The sequence below is a fragment of the Dermacentor andersoni genome, chromosome 2, assembly GCF_023375885.2.
Source record: "Dermacentor andersoni chromosome 2, qqDerAnde1_hic_scaffold, whole genome shotgun sequence".
Classification (NCBI taxonomy): domain Eukaryota; kingdom Metazoa; phylum Arthropoda; class Arachnida; order Ixodida; family Ixodidae; genus Dermacentor; species Dermacentor andersoni.
This window is the reverse complement of record NC_092815.1, coordinates 149,080,621-149,087,182: the sequence shown is the minus strand read 5'-3', so window position 1 is coordinate 149,087,182 and position 6,562 is coordinate 149,080,621.

The following is a 6,562-nucleotide window of genomic DNA, read 5'->3' as shown; positions in this document are numbered from 1 at the left end:
TTCTGGAGCTCCGTGATCTGAAACAATACGAAAAGCTACCCAATCTAGTGTCTTTTGGGGACTTTCAAGTGACAGTGACTCCGCACCGCACTATGAACACTACACGCGGCGTTGTCTCAGATGGTGACCTGCTTCAGCTGAGAGAGGCAGAGATCCTAAAGGGCTTCAATGAACAAAATGTTGTTAATGTGAAAAGAATAAAGATGAGGCGCGATGGTAAAGAAATTGCGACCAAACACCTAATTCTCACCTTCAATTCAAGTGTCCTGCCCGAATCAATCGAGGCCGGGTACATCAAGCTCCGTGTCAGGCCTTACGTGCCCAATCCACTCAGATGTTTCAAATGCCAACGTTTCGGCCACAGTTCGCAGAGCTGCCGAGGCCGTCAAACCTGTGCGAAGTGCAGTGCCCACGAACATACGTCTGAAACTTGTGAGAACACTCGCCACTGTGTAAACTGTGAAGGGGAGCACGCCGCGTACTCGCGGTCGTGCCCATCCTGAAAGAAAGAAAAAGAAATAGTAACGATCAAAGTGAAAGAAAATATCTCATTCAAGGAGGCACGCAGGCGGGTAGCATACCTGCCAAAGAAAAGCTTTGCCGAAGTGGCGCGTCAGGGGGCAGCGTCACAACGGCCTCCGGCGGCTGTCCGGCCCACAGGCAGTGAATCGACAGCTACGCCATCTGCCCCCGCGGCGGTCGCAGCTAGCGCTGCTCCGCCAATCCAGAATGAGGGATCATCGACCCCGAAGGTTGGCGCAGCCGAGGCTGCCCCGGCCTCCCCGGCGCCTTCCAGCGCTGGCAACAGCCGGCGCAGCCAAATCCCTCAGGGAGCCCCATCGACCTCTCGGCTGGTGGGCGCAGGGGTCTTGCCTTCCGAGGCGGGACTCACCCGGAAAACTTCTCGCTCTCAAGAGCACGTGTCCGGCGCCTCAATAGAGGCAATGGACACTACAGCTGTCCTGAAGGCGCACCAAACGCCTAAGGAGCGGCGTGGCTCCCTCGAACGCTTCAAAAAGGGCAAAACCCCGATTACAGGGCCTCGAAAGGGCTCTGTAATCCAAGGTATAGCTTCCATTTCCATGCACACAGCACCAAATTAACTTCATTATGGACACGCTAATTATGCAGTGGAACGTCAGAGGTCTCCTCAGAAACCTTGATGATGTTCAAGAACTTCTCTACGAACTCACTCCAAAAGTGCTGTGTGTACAGGAAACCCATCTGAAATCTAAACACACTAACTTTCTTCGTCATTATGTTATTTTTCGTAAAGATCGTGATGATGCCATCGCATCATCTGGCGGTGTAGCCATTATACTCGATAAAGGTATAGCGTGTCAACATCTACAACTACAAACGCCCCTAGAGGCAGTGGCCGTTCGAGCCATACTTCTAAACAAACTTATTACCGTCTGCTCTCTGTATATACCCCCGCACTATCAGCTCCATAAACATGAATTTTATGCATTAATAGATCAATTACCCCAACCCTATTTGGTTCTAGGAGATTTCAATGCACACAGCAACCTATGGGGTGACTCTCATAGCGATGTGCGAGGTCGGATGATTGAACAGTTTCTCTTTTCATCTGGTGCATGCCTTTTGAATAGTAACGCACCTACATATTATAATACTGCACATAAGACCTATTCCTCTATAGACCTCAGTATTGCATCACCCACCCTTTTACCTAATCTTAAATGGAACGTTATTAGAGATCCATACGGGAGCGACCATTTCCCGATAGTTCTATCTACACCGAAGACGAATGAATGCCCCCCACAATTTCCTCGGTGGAAAACTGCTTCAGCCGACTGGGAACAGTTCCGAAAAAATTACTCTCATATCGTGGGCTGACGTTTCTGCTCTAAGCCTGGACGCCGCGGCTGAATACTTCACCTTTTTTCTGATTGATGCCGCGACCAAATGTATCCCAGAAACAAAGGGATCATCTAACAAGCGCCGTGTTCCATGGTGGAACGAGGAATGTCGTAACGCGCGTAAAAAGCAGAACAAAGCATGGGGGCTGCTCCGCGATTCTCCGACTGCAGAAAACTTTGTTAATTTCAAGCATGTCAAATCTCAGGGAAGGAGAACGCGCCGACAAGCTAGAAGAGAGAGTTGGCAAAATTATATATCAGGAATTAACTCTTACACGGATGAGACAAAGGTCTGGAATAGAGTGCACAGAATAAAAGGTCGACAACCTTACTCGCTACCCTTAGTAAATACACAGGGAGATAGTATGGAAGACCAGGCGAACTTTCTAGGCGCACACTTTGAACGCATATCCAGTTCGTCGCACTATTCGGACACATTTCAAAGACATAAAGCACGAATAGAACGGCAGCCATTAGTACGAAAAACTGCAAAATGTGAAGTATATAATAGACCATTTGGCATAGCAGAGCTTCAAGCAGCACTAAACGGCTGCAACAAATCTGCCCCAGGCTCTGACCGCATAATATATGAAATGTTAAAGCACTTGCCATCTGAAACACAAAAAACCCTTCTTTTTCTTTACAATGGTATATGGTCTTCCGGCCAGATTCCCTCTGTTTGGAAAGAGGCCATTATAATTCCCATTTTGAAACAGGGTAAGGACCCTTCTTTGCCAAATAGTTATAGACCGATAGCGTTGACAAGCTGCCTATGCAAACTCTTTGAAAAGATGGTGAATAAACGCTTGCTCCACTATCTTGAAACCAACAAAGCATTAGACCCATACCAATGTGGTTTCAGGGAAGGTAGGTCGACGACAGACCAGCTTGTCCGCATGGAAACGTACATCCGTGAAGCCTTTATCCACAAACAGCTTGTCGTATCTGCATTCCTTGATATGGAAAAGGCGTATGACACTACGTGGCGCTTTGGGATCCTTCGGGATCTTTCTGGAATGGGTATACGTGGCAACCTGCTGACCATTATTGAAAGCTATCTGTCTGACAGAACGTTTCGTGTTAGAGTTGGCAATGTGCAGTCACGATCATTCGTACAGGAGACAGGTGTACCGCAGGGTGGAGTGCTGAGCTGTACACTCTTTATTGTGAAAATGAACTCCTTACATACCATCATACCTCGCACACTCTTTTACTCGGTTTATGTGGACGATGTGCAGATAGCTTTTAGATCGTGCAATCTTAGCATCTGCGAGAGACAGCTACAGCTCGGCCTAAACAAACTCTCAAAGTGGTCAGAAGAAAATGGTTTTAAATTTAACCCTCAAAAAAGCACATGTGTTCTCTTCTCAAACAAGAGAGGCATTTCACCGGAACCCGCCATTGACCTTAACGGAGAACGACTATCGGTCAGTCTTGAACATAAATTTTTAGGTATTATTTTGGACACAAAACTTAATTTCATTCCCCACTTAAAGTATCTTAAAGCCAAGTGCCTAAAGACTATGAACCTGCTGAAGCTGCTTTCTCGAACAAGCTGGGGAAGTGACAGGAGGTGTTTGCTTAGCCTGTATAAAAGCCTTGTACGATCACGCCTCGACTACGGAGCCGTGGAGTACTAATCCGCATCGGACAGTGCTCTCAAAATTCTCGACCCGGTCCACAATCTAGGTATACGGCTGGCAACAGGCGCATTTAGGACAAGCCCTGTGGAAAGTCTGTATGTCGAAGCGAACGAATGGTCCCTACACCTACGCAGAACATACCTAAGCTTTTGCTACTTTTTAAAATGTAAATCGAATGACGAACATCCGTGTTATTCAACTGTACTTGACTTATCTTCTGCAAGACTTTACCGTAACCGCCCATCTGTTCGAGCTCCTCTATCTGTCCGCTTAGAACAACTGGCTAATGAAACCGGTATTCAACATCAAGAAACAGTCCTAATGACTCCCACTAACCTTGCACCACCTTGGGAATGGCAGTCTATCCAGTGCGATATGTCTTTCGTCGCAATAACAAAACATGCGCCTGAGGTGCATATACATTCACACTTCCTCGAACTCCAGGCGAAGTACTCCTGCGCAGAGTTTTATACAGACGCTTCAAAGTCTACTCATGGTGTAGCTTATGCAGCGCTCGGACCTTCATTTTCAACGTCCGGTGCATTAAATCCAAACACCAGCATTTTCACAGCGGAGGCATACGCGATCCTCTCTGCTGTGAAACATATAAAACAAACAGGTATAACAAAAGCTGTCATATTCACAGACTCATTAAGCGTTGTTAGCTGCATATCAAGTATACGAAAACACAAAAACTCCATCCTTAATGAAGTCTATAACCTTCTATGTTCAGCGTACCTCTCTAACCAAATGATTGTTCTTTGTTGGGTGCCTGGCCATAGAGGCCTAGAGGGCAACGTAGCTGCTGACGAAAGGGCTACATCCGTACCTTTTTGTGATGCAAACATTAATATACCTGTACCCTACACAGACCTTAAACCATTTTTACAGCATAAACTACGGAAATATTGGCAACGGCAATGGGACACTCAGGTATCCAACAAACTGCACCTAATCAAACCGAAAATAGGAAACTGGATCTCTGAGAAAACGAGACATAAGGAAGTACTGCTCTGTAGGTTAAGAATTGGGCATACCCATAGCACTCACTCGTACATTCTAACTGGAACTAACCCTCCGACATGCACTAGGTGTGGAAGTAGACTTACAGTCCTTCATGTTCTCGTTCAGTGCCCATTATTAGAAGAGGAGAGAAAAAAGTTCTTCCCTTCCTTATACCGTCATAATATACCTCTGCACCCAGTCTTCTTTTTAGGCAATGACCCTCTAATTAATTTTAAATCAGTACTCAAGTTCATAGAAGAAACTAATACCATAGAAATCATTTGGCCAGGCTATTTGTAGCACAGCCTCTGCTTAGAGGCTGTAGCTGCAATGAAATCACTTGCAGAGCACATGCCTCGCAGCCCTTGCACTGAAGGGCTCTGCAGAGGCACTGGTGCTGCTATAAATTAACATCTTTTAGTATCTTATCGTTCTCAACGTACTTTTACAACCGTAGGACTCACTTCTCATTGACATTATTTTAATTGATACATATTTTACACCATTTACAGCGAATATTTTAGGCCAATATACAGCCACTCGATAACTGCCATATTCATCGATACTCATTGCCATTCTTCACCAAATGTCATGGCGCTCTTTGGCCATTTCTGGCCCTTGCGCCAAGAAACAATATTCATCAATCAAACTTTTCTATCCTATCTTGTTTCTTTTACTGTCCTATCATCTTATCTCTTCCGTCATTTCCGGGGCGGCTAGGGTTAACCTTGTGTATGTGCCCTCCCTTGGGTACGTTATATTAGGTTATAGCAGCAATGCACGGCTGGCGTCTGTAGCCTTACACGTTAAGTGCTACAGCGTCCCCCTGTTGGGCTCCATGGTGGGTGGCCGCCATTGCCGCCGAAAATGTCCGAAATATTTGGGAACACCTGCTTTTCCACGTCTGCTTGATCGTCACCCTCAAAAGAGGGGACGCACCGATGAAATTCTAAGCCTCTTGAAACCAAAAGAAATTTTCCCCCGATTCCAAGTTGTTCACAGCAAAAAAACAGAAAAACCAGCTAGAACCGCATCTCCTTTCCTTGTTGCAAAAGGCTTGACTGATGCACTTGACCCAAGCTATAAGGTCACCAAAATGTCGAGCGGGGACCTCCTCCTTGAAATTCATGATAAAGAACAGCACAGCAAACTAAACAAACTTGTGGCATTTGGAGATATACCTGTTACCGTTTCACCCCATCGGTCTATGAACACAGCAAGCGGTGTAGTATCTGATGCAGATCTCATTGACTTGTCCGAAACAGAACTGTTAGAGGGCTGGAAAGAGCAAAATGTAACTAACGTACAAAGAATCATTATCCGAAGAGAAATAAAGAAATTCCTACAAAGCACCTGATCCTCAGTTTTGCCACTTGCGATCTGCCACAAACAATAGAAACTGGATACACGAAGATAGCTGTCAGACCATACATCCCTAATCCAAGAAAATGCTTCTAATGTCAAAGATTTGGCCACGGATCGTAGAGCTGCCGTGGTAAACTTACATGTGCGAAATGTGGAGTCCAAGGCCAGGCCTCAGATAAATGTGAAGCAACACCTCACCGTGTAAACTGTGAAGGTGAACATCCAGCATACTCCCGATTTTGTCCCAACTGAAAAAAGAAAAGGAAATAATCACCCCAAAAGTACACGAAAGCATCTCTTTCAAGGAAGCACAAAAAGGTGCTCCCCATTCCACACCACAACGTACGTACGCCGATGCGACGCGTCAGAGGGCAGCGCCGCACCGGCCTGCGCCACCTGCCCGGCCCGCGCACAGCGAGTCGATGGCTGTGGCATCCGCCGCCCCCGAGGTGGAAGCAGTTAAACCTGCGCCACCCACCAAGACACAGAGGCCGGTTACCCCGGGTACGTCGGGCCTCAAGACCACGCCTCGCCAGGCGAGATCTGACAAACAAACTAGGAGCCTGCACGTTCGGGCGTCCAGTGCTTCCCAGGAGGCAATGGACACAACACCGGCACGTTTGGTGCCAAAAAACCGGCGTGGCTCTCTCGAGCTCGCCAAAACAA